The sequence below is a fragment of the Toxotes jaculatrix genome, chromosome 19, assembly GCF_017976425.1.
Source record: "Toxotes jaculatrix isolate fToxJac2 chromosome 19, fToxJac2.pri, whole genome shotgun sequence".
Taxonomy (NCBI): domain Eukaryota; kingdom Metazoa; phylum Chordata; class Actinopteri; family Toxotidae; genus Toxotes; species Toxotes jaculatrix.
Window position 1 is genome coordinate 7,953,316 of NC_054412.1, and position 20,334 is coordinate 7,973,649.

Below are 20,334 nucleotides of genomic sequence, written 5' to 3' on the forward strand. Positions count from 1 at the left end.
CAAATCAATCCTGTTTAAAATAGTCCAAATCTTACAAAGTTTTGTGCAGCTGATGGAGTTTAAATATGGTATCATTTATATTTGCTGTCATTTTCTGCCTCAGTGCAAAAATGGCACAGGTCATCCCAGGTTTTTAGGTCTGTGCTGGCATGTATTTGAGAGTTTGTGCGTGTCTCTGGCTTGAATCAGTAGAAAAGGCCCAGATGAACTGAGATTTAGAATACAATAATGGACTTGACCTGAGCTGTCAAAGGAGCACGCATGAAACCTGCTGATTTGACACATGCCTCTTCAGCGCACCCATACACACTTCATGTGTACTACTTAAGATGTTAAATGAAGCGTGTGTGGGCATATTATGTGCATATGTACTATATGTCACAACCCATTCTGTGCATCTGATAACACACGGGTGTCTGTGTTTGTTCAGCAGGGAAAGACATTCCTGTAGACATACCTATAGGCTGTGATTTAAGTGCATGTGTGTGCTCCAGCTTTTTCTATTCTTCTAACCACTACTTAAAGTACTTTAGAGATCTGCTGTAAAAACATGTTTCACCTAATTACAAGGTTTGTGATGGGGAGAGGGAAAGTTTGGCCCACTGACTTTTACACTTAAAATGGTAACCTTCGAAAATATTTTAATGTGTGCTTTCAGAGCAGCTTTAATACCTACCTGGTTGAAGAAGAGAGAGGTTACAAATACTGTTGAGTTACTTAGATTAGATTAGTTTAAAAGCTGCTCTGCATGATTTGTATTTGTATAAATTACAGAGCTTAAAGGGAAGGTATTGCTAACCACTCATGTGTGTAATACAGTGTCAGAATGTACAAAGCTTTTAATGTAATGCTTGCACAGGTGCATTGTATTTGTGAGGATTTTCATGTACAATGCTGCAGCTGCTGCATGTTTAGATAAATTTTATGTTTTAATTAATTAAGGCATGTACCTATGGGCTGAGCACATTCCTCCACCTTTTAGTACTTAGCCCTAAAACCCCTTTATTACCCTTGAAAGTGCATGGTGTTAAATCAGGAAGCATAACTGTAACTAGTTTCTGAAAAGTGAGAAGTGAGACCGACATCAATAACATGCTTGTTGTGTTCACTGCCCCAGCTTTGAAAATGGTTTGGCCATGCACTTGCCTCTCCCAGCTTCCCCCCCCCTGCAGGTTGTGGCCGTGTAAACTAAAGGGTAAAGGGTTAGAGGTCAGAGGCAGGGTGAGACTGAAATACTCTGCTCTGAATACAGCAGGCTAATTGCAGATAGTATGAAAGGAATCCTAATAGTAGTGGCTAAATATGGCAGTGCAGGTCTGTTGACACACAAACTCATTGTACAGTGGCTATAGACATTATCACTGTCCACTAAGGGCCTGTAAACAGTATGAAAGGCTGAATGTGGTGCTTTGTGTTTTCTGAGTGTGTCTCAGCCCCTATCATAAGTCTGCACCTATGAAGACCTAATCATGTATAATAAGGGTATGTAAACATACCTGCTTATCAGGTGCCTAAATGTAGCACTTTGTCTTGTGTGTGTGTGAACCTTTGTCTGCTTTACTCAGCTGGTGGTTCAAGGTAATTAATGGAAATTGCAGTACTGCCATTCTAATCAGCCAGTGCTGATTACAGAGCATAAGACAGATAAGGAACCATAGATAAAAACAACATAAAACTGTATATATCCCACAATTATATTAGATTATATTTTCATAATACACTGACAAACACAGAATTACACACTGAACACTGATACACTGAACAGTATGTGTGTCCTCATTACATACTACTATATGTTTTTAGTTTCTTAGTTTGGTCTTTTAGCTTGTGCATGATGAGGGGTGAATTGTGGACTTATGTGTTTGTTCACAAAGTGGCAAAACAAGAATCACCCATAAAGGGGAAAAAGGCACAAAAAACAAAAATACAAAATGCAAACGCAAAAACACTCTTAGTGAGGAGAAACACGGATCAAGGAGCTAAAACCAAACAAGATACAAGGTAACTAATAAATACACGATCTGACTGGGGATACGATGACAAGAGGCAAGATGAGAAACAAAAGCAAAAGACATGAGCCAAGGGCAAGAGACAAAACATGTGACAACGGCACGAGACAAAAACGAACTGACAAGAACACAGGGAAGACGAGACTTAAATACAGGAGGCAATGGGCAACAGGTGAAACCAATTAGGGCGGGGCAGACAATCACAATGGAGGGAAACAAGACAAAGACAGGAAGTAGAACAAGACAAGATACACAAGGGCAGTGATTTCAAAATAAAACAGGAACTATAAACAAAACTTAACAAACTAAACAAGAGTTAAAACTTCCACAAAAGAGTTCAGAACATAAAAGGATTCCCAAAAACAGCCCCCTTAGGGGCTAGTCATGACAGAAATAGACCTTTTAATGGTCCACCGGATCTTGCTTACTGGGGGGAAAGACAAGAAGAAGAACAGGGAGATTGCCAGGATGGGTCAGAGGTCACCAGCTCACCATAGCCAGAGAATGTCCCATGATGACCAGTGACATTTTTATGCCAGTTGGGGCGGATTCCTTGCTAAGTTTATCAGGTTGGTGAACTCTGAAGTGGGAAACTATGTGGAGCTGAATGTTGCGGTGAAAAATAAATCTTTAAATGTCCCCTCAGTCCTCAATTGGCAGTGGGAACCTGTTGGTGATTGATGAAGCGTGATGATGTTAGGAATAGTGAGCCCCCGAGAGTGGTGGACAGTCCCTGTGGTCTTTGAATGTGTGTACATTGTTTCAGTGCATTCAATAATGCATGTAGTACACATTTATTTAGTTTTTTAGATTATGCACTACCAGTGCTGGCTGGTGATGACACTAATGTCATTTTCCAGCAACAAAGCAGCATTACCAAACTACTGTGACTCAAAAGAATTAGTCATCCATCTGTTGTTTATCGATCAGCTTCATTTAGAGCAGAGGTGTCAAACCTGTTCCACAAAGGGCCGGTGTGGCTGCAGGTTTTTGTTCCAACCAAGCAGCAGCACACCAGACTTGACTCATTTAATCAACTGATCTCAGTCTTCAGAAAGCTGATTGGTCAAACTGTGTGTTCTTGATTGGTTGGAACAAAAACCTGCAGCCACACCGGCCCTTTGTGGAACAGTTTGACACCCCTGATTTAGAGTCACAGCTACATGGCTTCGGGCTTTGGCTCTGGAGTTTTTCATATTCACAGCATCTTTTTCAGCAATTTGAAGATCAGATTTTAATTCTCTTGTTCCATGTAGGTCTGCTAAATAATGAGGCCACCAGAAACTTGAAGGTTGAACCAGAATGTGAATATGTGCCATTGTTGGCCTCAGTGCCTCCCTCCCTCCTCCTCCTCAGTGTACTCCCCAAGGCCTCATATATGTGGCTGGCTTTTTTCCTCCCTGATTTTGTTATGTCTGCAGTGCCTTCCCAAATACACTGCACTATTTCTGGCATCCGTTCATTTTAATGTACATGTGAAAGATGCTGTCAAGTGAGAGAGGCAGAGGACAAGAGAAGAAGAGTGAAAGAGGGTAAGAGCGGATCGGAGTCTCTGCAGCTTGTTAAATGCTAACAAAAATAAAAACCCGTGGTGAGGAAGCTGGCGACTTTTTCTAGCCTCTATATTAAATTAGAGACTAACCAGCTTGTCTTATGAGACCAAAAATACCCCAAATAAATTTTGTTTTGGGTCTCCAGTTCTGGGTCCAAATCTGTTTCTGCTTCCTTTTATTTGCTGACTAGCAACGGGCTGAGTGGACTGAGCAGCTGTATTTGGATGTTGCCAAGGGCCGTACCAACTCAAACATTATATGTTTGAGATGCGGGTCAAACCAACTATCCATGCAAGAGGGGTGTATGAAGTGTGCCTTGCTGTGTACCACCTAGCTTGCATACTTGTACCTCATTGGTTTGTTTCTTAGGAACAGTCAGGTTTCCAACAACAGGCTGTCAGAGGCATCGTAAAATTTATTAGGAGAAGAAGGAGCAGTAGAATAAGGATATGTTGTTTTATTACTTGCTAATATCCAAAGCACTAAAACAGCAATGATAATGTTGTAAATGTGTGAGGTCACCTGTTCTTGAGAATTGCCCTTGAGTACTTACGTGTGTCTGCGGGTGTGAACAGTTTTGATGCACTGATAGCAGCAGAACTCATTTTTACAACTTGTCTTTATTACTTGCAGTGAGATAAATAAAAGCATAAAGGTTTAGTTCTGTTGCTTGTTTTATTCATTATGTAATTCATATATTGTGGTTAACTAATTTGTTATTGTGATTTACTTTAAATTAAATTGTTTTATTCTACTGTCACAGGGAGACCCTGTGCACTAAAGTAAGGCATATGCGCTACACACTCTTTCTCAGGTACATTTTATCAGAATGTTGATCCTGGTGTGGACTGTTGGTGGTGATGTGTGTACATAATGAGTTTAAGTAAATTAAACATGGGTTTAGTTAGAATTACTAAGGAAATCAGAGTAACAAAAACTCAGAATTTTTGTGCTGAAACTGCTTATTTAATTTATTTGAAATTACCAGTACAGTCAACTTAAAAAATACATATAGATTTAGATGAATGTATTGCGTGCAACCACTTTCAATATTAAAATTGAGTGAATTCAACAAAATATTTTTTTCAGTGTACACTTCACAGGAGCTCCTAGTTGTCATCTCTATCCCTGCATTTAGCAGATCTGTCAGCACTCGACGAGTTCGACCACAGAGTGACACACTGGTTCTAACAAGGAGAATTCCTCAGAGACACGGGGACGGGGCAGACTGTGGGTGTTTGTAACACTGTGTAAGAATGTGTGCACATGTTGTGGTGAAAACCTTTAAGGCATTTTTTCTGGACTTTCCAGCCATGATCAGATGCTCTGGAAAGAACAGTATAGCTTATAAGTTGAGTCTTTGTGCACTTGTCAATGCCAGAAGAGACCAGAGGGGGGTTGTGCAGTGGAGTTGGGGGGGGTCTCACCCTAACGATAGCATGGCCTGAACAGGCTGCAGACATAAAAGTAATTTATTTCACTGACAGAGAAAAGAGAGAACTGCCCCCTCCTTCCTCCAGCTTTCCTTTTCTCCCGTGCTCCCCCCCATCCATCTCTCCCACTCAGCAGCTGTTCCTCTCACTTTCCTCCCTCCCTCCACACCCCACCCTGCACCCCTGCATGCTCATCCACCTCCCCCACCAGCCTCAGTGTGATGCCTTTGTTTTATTGTTGTTGCAGCGTTTGGCAGGAAAACCCCCGTCTGGAGTGGGGCAGGGGTCCGACTCCCTCTGAACGCAGGGGTGTAGCGCTGTGGGTGCCCAGATAGGCAGAGGATTAGCGGAGGCGAGTGGACATTTGGTTTCTAAATAAGCTTTATGAGGTTTTTAAGCTGTTGGTTTTGGCTCTGTCTACCAACGTCCAACTTCAACACCTGTTTCAGATGTGGAGATGAAGCGAAAACACATTTGACTGGGCTGAGATTGAAGCCCTTGAAGATTTTCCACAATTCTGTGTTTGTATTGTAATTGTTGTCTCCAGCATTTTTCTTTACTGTGTCGAGAGGTGTTTAATGTTGGCTCTGAAGTGTTTTTCACACCTCATTATTACCCGGGGCCAGTTAGTTCCATCATAAATCGAGAAAACCTGTCTTAAACTGCAATCGCTGCGGCTGACTCCCTGAAGTGATAGGTGTGTTTTACATTTTCCGTAAATATCAGTTCCAACCCATATTTTTATGGTTTGAGTGGCTTAGAAAAACATGTATCACATGACAGCTCCACACTCGAGTCCGAGGTCTGTCGCACTGTCTCTAAATGGACAGAAAAATCCCCAGTCAAGGACAGGAAACAAACAAAATTTATTTGCAGTGTTGACAAACGACTGTTTCCTGTATAGGGAAGAAAATATGTCAAGGGAGCAAAAAAAATCAGGAGCAGCCTGTGTTCCTACTGTGCCAGCCAAAAAGTAAAGTACCCTCATGAAAACACAGAGGATGTGTGTTTATTCTCTAACCACCAGTCAGCGTGGTCCTAAGGGGGATAGGAACAGCCCCAGGCTGTATGTGTGTGCCTGTGTGTTTACTGAGGAAATGTTATGTACATTATAGTATTATTATTATAGTATATTATTCTCCTGTCTTATATTTTGTTTCTGCTGGTACAGTTTCAGTCTGTACAGAAGACATTTACAGTTATTTCCTTAATAAAATGTCCTTTTCAACGAGTAATGTGCTGAGATTTTATTTGTTTATTCTGAAAACCACTGGATTCCAAAGGTTTTTGTGTCTTTTTGTGGACATTGTTGCACTTACCTTTTAGACATTTACCTCAGCAATTTTAGAAAAAGCCTCTAAGCAAAGTCAAATTTGCTTTCAGTCTGAAGAATGAAACTTGGAGAAGGTGTAAACTACCTCAAATTGCGAGTTACTGTGTACCTGGATCTGATCTACGGATGTCTGTGGTGGGATGGTTGGGGTAGTGGTTTGAAAATGGAACCGTATTGGTTTCCTGTACCCCTACTCTGTCCCACCACTGTACCCCTGTGGCTTTCTGGTTGGGAGTTGGGAAGATAATGATCTGGACTGTTTACCCCGTAGGGGCCAGTTTGGGCTGCTCCCGTCCTCAGAGGAAATAACTCAGAGTAAATAGCTGAAAGGGAGAAAAATGGGAATTATGGGAATCAGGGGTTATTGCACGTGTATATTTTGTTGAAGAGCCTCTGTCTCAATCTTCAGCCAAATCCTTCAAGATTTATGCAGCCAACAGGCATTCTGTTTGTGTATGTGTGAGTGTGAGCATGTGGGTCGCTGTGCTTGACTCTTCAGCTGCTGTTGTGAGCTGACAGCCACTGGGGCCATGAAGGTTATGAGCTGTCCGATGGCTTTTTAAAGCCCCCAACTGACTTCCTGTTGTATTAAAGCTGACATGAAACAGACAGGCTGTAATGAGCTGTCATCTCCAGCACTTAGCCAAATGTCCAACTGTGCCAATACAAGTAACATGCTGCAGGTTTGTGTGACAGCGCATGCGAATTAATGCATGTTGGGATGGTGCGTGTGTGTATGACTTTGTGAGTGCCTGTTTGTGGGTTTGAGCTCCCTTGTGCGTATGAGTGTGTGCATGAATGGGAGCGTAAGAATGTCAGTCTGTGTAAGAGGTCGTATCAGCTTTTTTGGAGTTTGTCACTTGGACCCTGAACAAAAGCTATAGATATTTCTGAATGCTAGCTTGTGTCTGGCTGCTGCAGGGCCACACTGTGTGTGTGTGTGTATACAGGCTTGTTGTGTGAGTGTGTGTGGTCAGCTATATGGACTGGCCATTGTACCCTTGGCCCTCAGCAGATGTGGTCTGAACAATGAGCTGGGTAAATAAAAGGAAGTGGTGTATAAATAGCCTCTTACGTCTGCATGAGTGGAGTTCTTGTACTGTGTGTGTGTGTGTGATCCTGTTTGATGTGAATGAATTGTACTTTAGGAAGTTGCACTGTGTTGAGTACTCCACAGGTGCAGTTTGCTAAACTATCAAACAGGTATAAATTCCCAGCCCTGCAATGTTCCATTTGGTTTTGTTTTTGTAACCGGCGTCTGTGTTTTTCAAAGAATTTTTCTTTTGTTGTGAATATCAGCACTCCACAGCTCTGCTTTTAGATTTTTTCATCTCCATCTCTCATCGCTGCTATATAAAAGCTTAACAGTCTTTCATAAGCACCGTGGCAGGTCTTTACGAGGTGTGAAGCTCAGTTAGAAACTCGTCTCTAAATCACATCCTGGTGATAAGTGCGCAGGGGAACAACGCTAAAAATAAAGAAGCCTCCTCCCTCTTCCATCCAGCGCTGTCCTTGGCTCTCTTGTATCCAGGCCACATATAGACCAGCGCTATACTGTACATTCTTGCCAGATCACATCACAATAAAGTGCGTCATCTCATATCTCACACGTTTTCATACGGATGTTACACAGTCATTTTTGTTCACTTATTTTTTGTGTGAGAGGTTACATTACTCAGCAGTTCCTCATGCAGGTCCACTGTGCTAACTGATAATGTACTGGACAATGGAAATCTTTAAAATGTAAAGTTTATCAAGAAAAGACACATCTGTTAGCTCGGAAACCATTAGTGGACCAACAGAGGATAAATACAACAGCAGTTTTGTTAATTGATTAATCATTTTAAAGTAATCTATTAAGCAAAAATGCCAAACATTCATTGGTTACAGCTTCTGGAATGTGCATATTTTCCACTTTCACCTGAAATAGTTGTAAAGTGAATATCTTTTGGTTTTGGACTATTGGTCAGAGTCTATGTTTGACAAGTTATTTCAATACAAAACATTAATGATAAAATGTTTGTCACTTATAAATGTAAATTAAATAGTTTTTTTCTTCTTTTGAGTTGATGTGACGGTTTTCAGTTGAAGTCTTTTTCTCTCTCTCGTCCTAGATCCTGAATTCTGTTACAGCTCCATTGGGACGTGTGTGTGTGTGTGTGTGTGTGTTGTAGGTTGGGGGTCTGGACTGGGTTTGGGCAGCTCAGTGTTGTCATTGATGGCCTACATTAGCAGCACACTTCAGCCGAAACATAATACCTTTGGCGAACACTGCAGTGGACGTAAAGACAGATAACAACAGAAAGACAGGGAGGGAGATAATGAGAGCTGGAGTTACAGAGGAGAACTGAGACAGAATGTAAGGAAAAATATGGCAAAATCTCAGGCTTAATTTATAATAGAGCTCTTTGGCTCTTCTGGGCCTGACTATCAGTGTGATCTTTTCATATGTTCAGTAATGATGTAGTAGTGGTAGTACTGTACCACATTAAACCATACCATTCAAAACAGTTTGAAAATAAATAAAGCAATTTACAAGCGTGCAACAGTGCACAGGATTTTTGGGTCTTGCAAATATTTGGAAACCGCTGACATGCTTTCATTTGTGTAGTGCAGCGTGTGCTCTCTACCATTTAAATCCAGAAAATCCCAAATAATTTAGCTCTCCAAGATAGTCCAAATTACCACAGTAAAACATTTCAGCTTTTAAAGGGGGGAGAGAGTGGATGCGTTGCCTGTTATCTTCCTCTTCGTTTCTGCGGGGTGCAGAAATCGCTGTGTCAGGATGTCTATGGGGCCCATCCTCCTCTTGGTCACATCTGGGTTTAGTTAAGGCCTGTCACTGACATCTGTATTTACTGTAAACACAAGGCGAGGAACTTTTTCTAGTTCCAGAGCCTTTTAACAATTTTATTTAGATGGACTGTGGACACATTTCTAGTCCTGGTGTCTCGCTGTTATTACAGCAACATGTTACCTCATATATCTGCTGGACCACTCTGGGCTACTGTTTATACAGTAGCTTCTAGTCAGCAGGCTTCAGCAGGAGGTGGCCGCTGTTTCAGTCCAGCAAACAGATTATTGAAAAATGACACAGGCCGCAGTCATGTTGCTAAGCACCTATTAAAAAAATCTGGTATGCTCATGCCTGATATGAATATCACACTGCAATTTAATCTCTCCATGTACAAGCTCAAGACTCACTCTTCATCTGTAAAACATTTACTTTAATGGAACCTATGTGCAGACACTCTAATGCCAGTGTATCAGGGCAGAAACGTATGTTATCAATTGTCGTCTTTCAACACAAATTTCCTTTGTAATTTTGATTCATTAATAAAATGTATTCACCACAAAAACTTGTGTGGTGGTGAAAAAAGCAGAGCAAAGCACCATTTGCTTTAGTTTATGCAGAATAAGGAAAATCTAATTCATGGAGCACCTGTGTTGTATAGCTGCGTGGAAACTTTCAGGGGGAACAGATTACTTTTGAAGTTTGTAATCGGCCTAATCTCCTCCTGCCTCCACTTTCAAATGGCCCGATTGTTGATGTATCATGTGTGCATCTTTTGTTTGTGCATAGTTTTAAGTATATGTTTAGCTGCTCTGAAGGCAGAGGTATAAGGCTCCAAGTGGAGTTTTTCCTCTTAGAGGGACTTATATGATCAGCGTGGATTTTTCTCCCTGTTTTGAATGGCTCAATAAAGATTGGCAAAGCCACGGTTTAGAGCTTATTCCTAATTTTGGGCTTACTGGTTACAAAACCCACTATTTACTTTATTATAGTGAGCGAGGGGAGGGGGTTAGGAAGAAAGAGAGACATGATTGAAGGGAAGGCAGAGAAAAGAGTTAGAAAAATGAAAGGAAGAGATTGGAAAAGGGCAAAATAGGGGAAGCATTACAAGGAGACAGACGGCCGACGCTCGAAGGGGGGGGGGGGGGGGGGGGGCTGTTCAGAAGAAGAGCGATTTTCTTTTGGTACTGTAAATAATAGCCCCTGCTTGAGTTGGACGGCTTTCACGGCTCCTTTTGTGTGCAGTGACATCTTAGGTTCCCCAAAGAGAGGAGAGGGCCGGAGAGGGCTCGGCTTCCAGGGTTTTCACTGGCATGGGAAAGACAGAGTATTAGTCCAATATGAATATGAGGGAACATAAAGCCTCCACAGGTCAAAGGGAACCTGCCAACATGCACTCCTGGCTCTTTATCCTACTGAAACCCACATAAGCAGACATGCAGGCGTACACACACGCGCAGCCATACACAGAGTGTGGTGTCTACACACATATCAGCACTTCCCCATCAACTGTAGTCAAACGCAGACGGCTCTACTCTCTGCTGCTTTATCTCAGTCTGAGCAATAATGTGTTTTGGCTCCTACTTCTGACGAGAGCAGGCCAGTGGTTGAGTTGTGGCCTCTTCTCTGTTTCTAACTATGATGTAAAGTTTTTAATCTTAATGCCAAACAGATGCACTCACCAAGATTTCCCATTCACATTTATAGCAGGGGATGTAGTATCAGTTACACGTTTAAAACCGCACCAAAGAAATGTTATTTTAACCTTAGCATGTGAGTATATTTCAGAGCCACCAACATAAAGTAAGAAGCCACTTTCATGCTGTTGATATCAAGACTTTTTTTTTTTTTTGCACTGTTACACTGTTTTATCATGAAAATATCAGGCCACCATGAGTCAGCTGTGATTTGAGGCAACTTCCTAACATCATCTCTCATGTATAACCATATTTGATCGTTAGTTTGTGGGTCACTAAAAATTACGTTTCACTGTGAGTTTAAACCCATGTCCACTTTGGCTGAACACAAATGACATCATGTGACATCAGACACACAGAAAGGCCTTTTAAGAGAACAAAGAAATAAGTTGTACTCATTATCATTTCCTGTGCTGTTAATTAAACAACCCCAGGAAATCCTTGGATGGAGGAGATAAAAGCATAATTTTTGGTGATGAAGCCATCACATGAGTGTGATTCACCTGCTTAATGATGTCACATCCTGCCTGACTTCTTCATCTGTAAACAAGCAACCGAGGACAGGCAGGAAATGGCGTTCCTTTTGTTTGTTGGGGAGGTCCCGATCTGCTGCCCAGCTCAACTTATATTCATTGACTTTAGCGTTTTCCTGTTGGATGAAAACATCTGATCTATCCTTCAACACTTGAGTGATCCCTTAATATCCACTGGCTTTTCCATTGCATACTGCTATTTTATTCTGAAGTTCATGCTTTTGTGGACCAACAACTCCTGTTTGTTTGGAATGGGATATGACTGGTTTCCTCTTAATAACCACACAGCTGAATGTAGCTTATGACATCAGTGCGGGCTGATGACTCCACCGACTTTCTCTCAACATTTTGTAAGACTGCCTCAAAGAAAATCATTCTTTTTGAGTGCTCGTTCAGATTATTTTCTCAGCTTAAATGGATTGTTTTGACCAACAGTTCAAAATGAAAGATATTCAGCAGCAAATTCTCAAATTTGAGAAGAAGTTTCAGTTCTACTGTTGATACTTAAAACAAATCTTGGAAAACAAATCATAATTTGTCCTCAAATAGCACTCATATTACCTCTGAGGGTTGTTTCATTGTGTCCAGGTCTTTCTAAATGCCCTTCATATATTTTTAATAGCCTTACCATGTATACATAGGGTGTATGATCACAGAATAAATAAGATATTAAGGAAAGCATCAGCCATGAAGTGCTGTCATAATCATATACTATTAGATTTTAGATAACTCAAACAATCAAAGGAAAGCTTTCAAAAGTCAATTTAGTCTGTGTTTGACAAGCTACCTGACACTTGTCTGAGAACTCCACCCATCTTGTCCTCGAAGCAGAAAAAAAGCAGTGATAAGAATGACCAGTTGGCAGTAGGTTATCAGGTTGTTTTTCCTCAGAGCCGGTGCTATCGTCTGTTATTGTCTCTGCGTGTTTTAAAGTACAAGGTGTGGTGCTCGGTGACAAAGGCTCGACATGTTGTTTGTGGGTTTATCCAGGTTGGGATAATAGCAGACAGTCACTGACCCACATCAGCCTTATTGTTAGGGTCACTGGTCACTTCTACAGTAGGTCACAGACACTGGGGGTTAAAAAAGTGCCTCAAGTTGATTGACCTTTGCCAAAAGTCACTGCACATTCAATTGTGTGCTCTCAAATCATGCATGTTTTTAAGAAAAATTAGGTCATTTTTTTTTAGTTGTGTATTTTAGTTGGTTGCTTATCACAGGTCAGTGTTTGCCACCGTCTGCAGTTGCTGCTGCAGCACCACGTGCAACTTTGTTTTCCCTGGAAAAACTTAAGAGCGATGAAAACATGGAAGTGAGAAAGTGTGTTTTCTGGCAGGGCCAGGAGCTGCTTTATCAATCCCAGGAAGCCTTGCTACCAGGAGGCAGGAACAACAGCCACTGGCTCCAAGAGAGGGGACTTTCCTCCATCCTGTTCAGTTAGGATGCAGAACAATGACCAAATTACTCACACACACACAATGATCACTGGCTTGGATATTTTCTGTGTGTGCTCATACAGACTGGCTCACAGCAGGTTATGTTTCGAGCTCAGAGCCCTGTGATCGCTGCTGTTTTTGGGTAGGTCTGACCTTTTACCCCAACCTCTTGCACCAAAAAAGCTCTGATACTGAAGTTACACTAGGGATCAAGACCAAAAAAAGGGGCAGAAAAAGAAGCTCTAAACTGATGCTGTATGCAATGTGACCCACTTTGACTGTGTGTTTTTTGGGGTTAGAAGGGACGGCTCGTCCTTGCGCTGCCCTCTTTTTCTTACCTCCTCTGCATCAGCTTGTCTCTTTCTATCTCACCCACCCACACCTGTCTTGTGCTTATCACCATCCTCATATCATCTCACATTAACTCTTGATCACTGTCGCTCCCCTTCTCCTCAGTCTCTCGCCGTGTTGTCACAGTTTGTGTGACAGCTCCTCTCGCTTTTTCCAGTCTAATTTCTGTGACTTGTGTCGCCTGCAGTGCTGGCCACCCTCCAGCTCTTGCGGCGATCCCACACTCGCAAAGTGAGAGAGGAGAGAGCGAGGGCCCAGTTGGAAAGAGGGAGAGAGACTAGTCTTGCAGCAGTAATTGGTCAGGAAGTGGGCTGCTTGGATGTGCGAGCTCCTCTCTCGCCGTCTCTCCCCCTCCCCTCCCAGTGGGCAGTCAGTTCCGTTGCGTTTTGCTTCCATCTGTTCCCCTCTCTCTCTCTCTCTCTCTCTCTCTCTCCTTCTTTTCGTTCAGTGTCACTCTTTCTCTCTGAACTGACCTCATACTGTAGAGGTGTGGACCACGGACCGGGCCGCCTTGACACAAGCCCTACCTACCTCTCTAAGTCAGTCAGCGTTTCTAAGACTGTGTGTTAACTTTTCAAATGTCTGGACATGGATCTAACCTGTGAAAGGATACTGGGATACGGGCAGCTGAGGACAGGGTGATTGTGGGAATGGTCTCTCTGAGGTGAGTGACAGGTTGTCACTGTCTTTGTGTGGTGTCGTAAAGTACCAGGACACAGATCGTAGCCTCAGATTGTTGATGTGCAAACTGGTTTAATTATTCTGATTTCACAGCATGCTCAGACATCACAGTACAAGGCTTTTTTTTCCACCTTAAAAGCCCAACTGTTTCTTTAATCATAATTGTAGAGGTTGATTTCTCCAAACCAGGTCTGACCTCCAATTACTCAGCCCAGAGTTTCAATTTAGTGTGACTCTAATGGCACCTTTGCCCACTTGTCTAATTAGACACTATGGCAGACTGCTGTAATCAGACTACTAGTTTCGGTTTAAGCTTGGGAGTCGCTGACCACTACATTTTGGGAAATGCTGTGTGTCTGTATGTGTATGTGTGGTTATAGGTGGACATGACAGTAATAATGCTTTAATTTTGATAGGATAGTCAACATGGTGTTTCTAGTTGTTTGTTATGTCTTGTCTTTTGAAGGTCACCGTTAACTTGATTTAGCAGTGTTTTCGGAGCAGTTTTAATATACTCCTTTTGGTTATAAAAATATTATTAGAGTCTTTGAAGTACCACAGCTATAACACACCGGATACAATAGAAATCAAATTTGTCCAGTTTTACCTGAAAGGAAGTTGTTTCATGGTGTAGATTCAATACAATAACCTGACATTCTTACCCAAGGCTTTGGTGTGTGTGCTCATACACGTGTGTTCTCCTTTGTGGTGTGTCCTCATTCTGGGAGCCCTAACTGGAGCACCCAGCTTCTGAGGGACACAGATTTACCAATGAAATGGGGTGGACTCATTTGTTTCTACGTGATACTTTAATCATTAAGATGTCAGGCATAACTCTTTGTGTTGCCTGACTGCTGGTTGTTTACTTTACATTTGTTTAACTGCGGTCATGGTTGCTTGCATGCTGGCTGTGGGACTCTAAGTCAGACTAAATATATTTTTGGTGTCAGATCTCTCTCGGAACAAAGTTCTTGATCTTAGTGAGACGACCTGATAAAGTTACCAAAGAACCTACTTTGTTTTACATTTACGTCATGTATGAGATGATAGAATAAGCTCAAGTATCATCGCGAGAGAAGTGTTGATGATGATCAGTATTCATAAATTGACACTTCGTAAGTACATTTGGAAATGTTGTATAAATGGGATGTTCCAGAATCACTTTTGAATCAGTCCTTTGCCATGAAAAAAAAGCCATTCCATGTGTATATTTATCAAAATTTACCATATATATAAGAAATATAATGTTTTATATTTTTATAGAAATATAAAAATGGTATGAGGACTGTTTTGATATTATTTTTCGTTTGCGTCACATGTTTCCTTAATGGGAGAAAAGTCCCTTGGTCTCCACTCTGCTGGTCTCCTTTCCTGGAGCGGGACCCTCGTCCTGCATTTTAATCTGAGGCCAAACACAGCTTCCTCCGCATATCCGCCACACATGCTCACGTACTCACTCAACACACAGTGACTCTGCGTGTACACGCGCACACAGACACACACATTGCAGCCCTGCACACTAATTTCTTTTCTGTCTCAGTCAGCTCAGAGCTACAGCACACAAATTGTAAACTGCGCCACTTTTGTGACATTTTATCTCAAAAAAGACAGCAGGCATTACTTCATGTAGTGTAGATGTGTAAAGAGATATCCTACAGTTGCACAGCCCACTGATTGGAAATGAAAGTTACAAGTCCTTTAAACCACCTGTTTTTCTGCTTCTTCGCCCCCTCTCTCTCCCCATTTCCTCTCCCTGATGGTTGGCTCCTTGTTCTTTATCTGCATCTGTTAATGTGAACACCAACTCTCTGCATAGTTGAATACTGACATTATCTCCTATCGTAAATACTTCTCATGGCCGTGGTGCCACCCTGCTCTATCATTAGCTGGGGCTGTCGCTGCTGACCTTGTTGTTGTTGATGCAGCAGCTGTAGATATTTCTGTGTCGCTTGTTGTTTAGTCTGCTGGAATGGCGAAGACGCTCCTTGTTTTCCTGGACTCTCCCCCTGGCTCCTTCAGCCAATTTTAAGGGATTCCTGCTCTTATATAAGATCTAACTGGTGTTTCAGTCAGATTTCTGGCCGGCAGGAGTCAGAAATTCCTGGACTTGTCCTGGCACTGTGAGCAGACTGCTGTGGCCTGAGGGAATACTATCCGGGAATCTGAAATAAATCATAAATCTGGGAAGAGGAAAATCAATACAGGATATTACAGAGTGAATCGGGATTGTAGATTTTACACTGATGAAACTGGCCTCAGCACAAGGAATGTTGGAAGTTTCTTGCTCGTTGTTATTGGCCAGAGATCGGCTCATGATTTATAGACTTTTATGATCCAACAAGACAGGCAAAGGTACTGCAACAAGTGTACTGCACTGCATCACATGACAGGACAACAAAAAACCAACTTAATTACAACAACCTGAAGTGAAGCCTGAAGTAGATGTTTCACTAGAAAGCGGGAATTAATCCCTTGAAACTCACTGACCTGCTGGTCGGTCAGTGGTTATAAGCTCACACTGTACGGCCAAGAGTGCACAGGTGTCATTGTGTCCAGTGTTTAGGTAAACCGTGACAGTGTGACTATGAACTGGCATGCGCAACACCAGGACCCTGATACTGAAGCAGCTGAACTGAATTATTATTTACAACTGTGCTTTTTCTACTGTGGCAAATGAAAAACATCTTCCAGGAAATGCCCAAGTCTCAGTTTTGCATGACCGTGCTCAGTGATTTAAATACATCAGGTTTGTGCTTGTTGAAGACCCAACACCAAACAGTGTTGCCATCTATGGGAAAACCAATGGGAATGCCTGGGGGAAATCCCACTGCACCAACAAGAAATGGGCTAGCAATTCAGTGTGATCACGCTGGATTCTTTGGTTTGAATATTTAATTAATAATATCATTTAGCTTCACTGAAGAGCTGGAACAACCTGATACAGAATATATATGATACTGTCAGACAGCGGGGAAAGGGGGGAAAAGGAACAAAACTGTGTGTTAGGAGGTTGATAAAGAGCTCAAGGCGGCAAGAAGAAAAGCTTTAAGAGCTGGTGACACTCAAAGAATCTGTGTGAGGAAGAAGAAAGAGAGAGAGTGTGTGTCTGCAGATGATCCATCTCACCGATGACAAAGAAAGACAGCGTCACAGAGGGAGGGGGAAACTGTATATGAATGACCCCTCCACCCACAAACTCTTGTCATTAGTCACAGTCTCTTTCAGTCTCTGAATCTATTTCTCTCTGTAGTCTCTCAGTTTAGTCCTCCATGTGCTGTTGCCACAGAAACACACAGTCTTCACTTTAAACTGTGGACAGCTGAGAAAATGAAGAAGCTGTCAGCCTGTCTGAGCTGGAGACTGGACCCGATTTCTCTCACACACACACACACACACACACACACACACACACACACACACACACACACACACACACACACACACACACACACACACACAGTCCACTGCAATAACAACCATCAAATTAGTTCTCCACCTCTCTCCGGCTGAAGCCCTCCTCCCTCCAGGACATGCTTAAGTGGTTGGGGACAGTTTTTATTTCTGATTGCACACACACTCACACACTAAAACATTTTCAAGAGGCTGTGGTCTTTTAAGTTGGAGTTTACAATGTTGTTGGAAAGCAAATGATTGTCTGTGTGTGTGTGTGTGTGTGTGTGCGTGCACCAGTAAAAGTTGAATAGAGTGTGTATGAACCCTTTGCCCTGCCTCAGTGTTTGCACTGCCCGGGTGTTATGAGGAATGGAGTGGTTTATTGACAATAAGCATTTTCTTCCCTCTCTCCCTCCCTCTTCCTCTCTCCCTCACTGTCTTTCCACATGCCACTTGGCCTTGGAGATGAATGCCTCGCTGTCGTCATAGTGACCACCATGGCGCTACGGGCAACCCGGCAAACTCTCAAAGCATCAGTTCTGACACTGGGTGCATGAGGGGAGTTTGAGAGAGTGTTTATCTCTGTGTAGGGTCTTGAACTCTTACTGCTGTGTTATAGCTTGTTGTTAGCCTTGAAAAGGAGGGAGGTCTGTTGGGAAATCTCTTTTGAGTCAAGAGGGATGACATACGGAGGGGAAATGACATTGGAGCAGAGCCGAGCGAGGGCGGTGGTGTCAAGAAGGAGCTAGGTGGGCGGGTTAGGTGTGGAGCTTTGGCTGAACTGCGAATGGAAAAAGTATTGAAATCACATTATTGCCTTGACTGCAAGAAGTGAAATGGTTAGTCAATTTGTCATAGTCCTTTGACAGAAAAAATACTCAATAATTTTTACCATCAATTAAAAGTTAGGAATTTGCTCTGCTAGAAAGTTTAGGAACTTTGTGAGAAATGGGCTAGAAGGAAAAAACATTTAGTCTGGCTCTGTCCTAAGTCCAAAAATGCATCTCCCAGTACCTCTGAAGCTCACAGATTAGCAGTTCATCCAGGAGACTTTTCAACAAACTGCAGATTTTCTGTATTTGAAAGTTGTATCGATCTTCTGATCTAGCTCTTGGCAAGAGAGCAAATAAGCATATTTGACAAACTGTCACAATATTTCTTTAAAGCTCCAAGTCCAAACCAGTGTAGTTCATTCGTGACGCTGATTCCTTCAGAGCAACAGGAGACATAACAAAAGTGTTTTCACAGGTTGAGTGAACAGTAATCCCTGTATTTTACTCTAAACATGTAAAGTCAGTGGAGCGCCCCTTTGAAAGATTATCAAGTAAAAGTTAGCAAGGCTCAGCCTGTTACATGTAAAGATCTGCTGATTTTCTTCTGTTTTATTCATAACTCTAAATTTGAGTGGCACATCCTTTGGACTGTTAGTCAAACAAAACAAGCAGTCTGAAGATAACACCTTGGGTCTGGCAGTTTTTGAGATTTTCTGATATTTTACAGACTAAATATTAAAATCAACAGATTAATAAAATGATGCAAATTATGATCATTGGAGCACTAACCTCACGCTCAGACATTCCTCTCAAGTAAGTTTTCTTTTGCTGAATCAAATCCACAGCCAAAACATTGGCTTAATCTTTGATTTTTATCAATATCCTCAGCCTTACTGCCGCCCTTTTCATCCCTCATTTAAAGCATTGTGTCTACAGGTATTGCAGCTCATATCCAGTAAATGAAGTACAATATTGTTTCTCTGGTCGATATCCTGCGGGGAGTGGAGGCCATCTGAGCATACACGGGGCATCAGATAAGCCAGTCTGCTGCTGTAGGTTTCTGTCATCAGCAGGTCGTGCTTGACTGAAGCGAGGCCTTTAGCTGCTGCCTCTGTGTGTTTGCCAAGCTAAAGGTGCTCATTACGGACCATGTGTGTGTGTGACAGAGAGGTTGAGGCAGCAGGGGGAGGGGAAAGGTGGACAGTGTTTGGATTCGGAGGAGCTTTAGGGGCTTCGTGGGTCAATGGACCCTCAGACCATTAGAGAGAGGGGTCGTGCTTCTTGGGATCTGGTCTGTATGTGTGTGCGTGAGGGTAGTCCAGGGGGTCTCTGTTATTGTATTGGTGAGGGGAAGGGGGTGGTGTTAGCAGGACCTCATGCTGATGGGACCAGTCCCTGTCTTTAAAGGGGGACGACAAATAGTCGACAGATTTGCTTTAGTGCGTGAGACTGAGGGCCTATTGTCTCACGTGTGTTCTCCTTATGGGACACATCGCCTGTCCTGAATTACAACTACTTTCTGAAACTATATGCAGTGTACCCAGGAGCAGTGGCTCCTAACCTGGACAAAGTCTTATTTTGCCAAACTTTCCACTAATCTTTGTTTTTTTTTTCTTTTGAATTATTGGATCACTTTAGTTAAGTTTAGTTCATCTTTAAAAAGCAAAAGCCATTCTTTGGTTGAGATGGTCACAACAAGTACTCATGTACAGGTGGTGACATGGGACTCAAAAGCAGAAAGCCCTGGGTATCACCTACTGACCAAAAGGTTTGAGTTTCTGGGGAAACTACAAGGGACATATTTAAAAGTTAAAGCAGCAGAGGCCAAGATATCCAGACTAGTTATGCTCCAAATACAGTAGTATGAGTCATGCTCCCGAAACACTCCGAAAACACCAAAAATTATCCTACAATTATCACAGTGCAACTCAATGGTGTCTTTAATTAGAGCCAACCACACACCATCCGTTAAAAACTTTGTCTCTTATTAGTTGACTGTGACGAGTGAACTGAACTTAATTTGTCCTACATGTAGACATTGTTTTGTTTTTAAGGGTGGCAAACCCAAAAAGTTGGGAGCCGCTGTAATGCTGTATAGCTCATGTGTGCCCACTTTCTCTGATGTTTGTGTACATCTTGAATACTGGTTAGAAATTGCGCCGTTCTTGTTAATTCCCTCACTTCAGACGGTTTTGCACGCTCATTTTGTCCAGCCTTTCTCTGATCTGGGACACAATGAGCAGTGCAGTGTCTCGCAGTGGACGAGAAGCTTTTGTTTGAGCTGGCTCCCGGCCTATTGATCAGCCGTAACTCCCTTCTCCACCCCCCCTTCCTTGTAAAGTGTGTGT

The 20,334-nt window shown here is 42.4% G+C and overlaps 1 protein-coding gene across 1 annotated transcript in view; it reads left to right on the plus strand.

The window, feature by feature from the left end:
• The first annotated feature begins 13,647 nt into the window (after positions 1 to 13,647).
• LOC121199622 (pleckstrin homology domain-containing family G member 1) overlaps positions 13,648 to 20,334 on the plus strand; it is a 38,764-nt gene continuing 32,077 nt past the window's right edge. The window contains exon 1 of the mRNA XM_041064477.1: positions 13,648 to 13,803. The gene's annotated coding sequence lies outside the window, so the exon portion shown is untranslated. The remainder of the gene's footprint in view (positions 13,804 to 20,334) is intronic.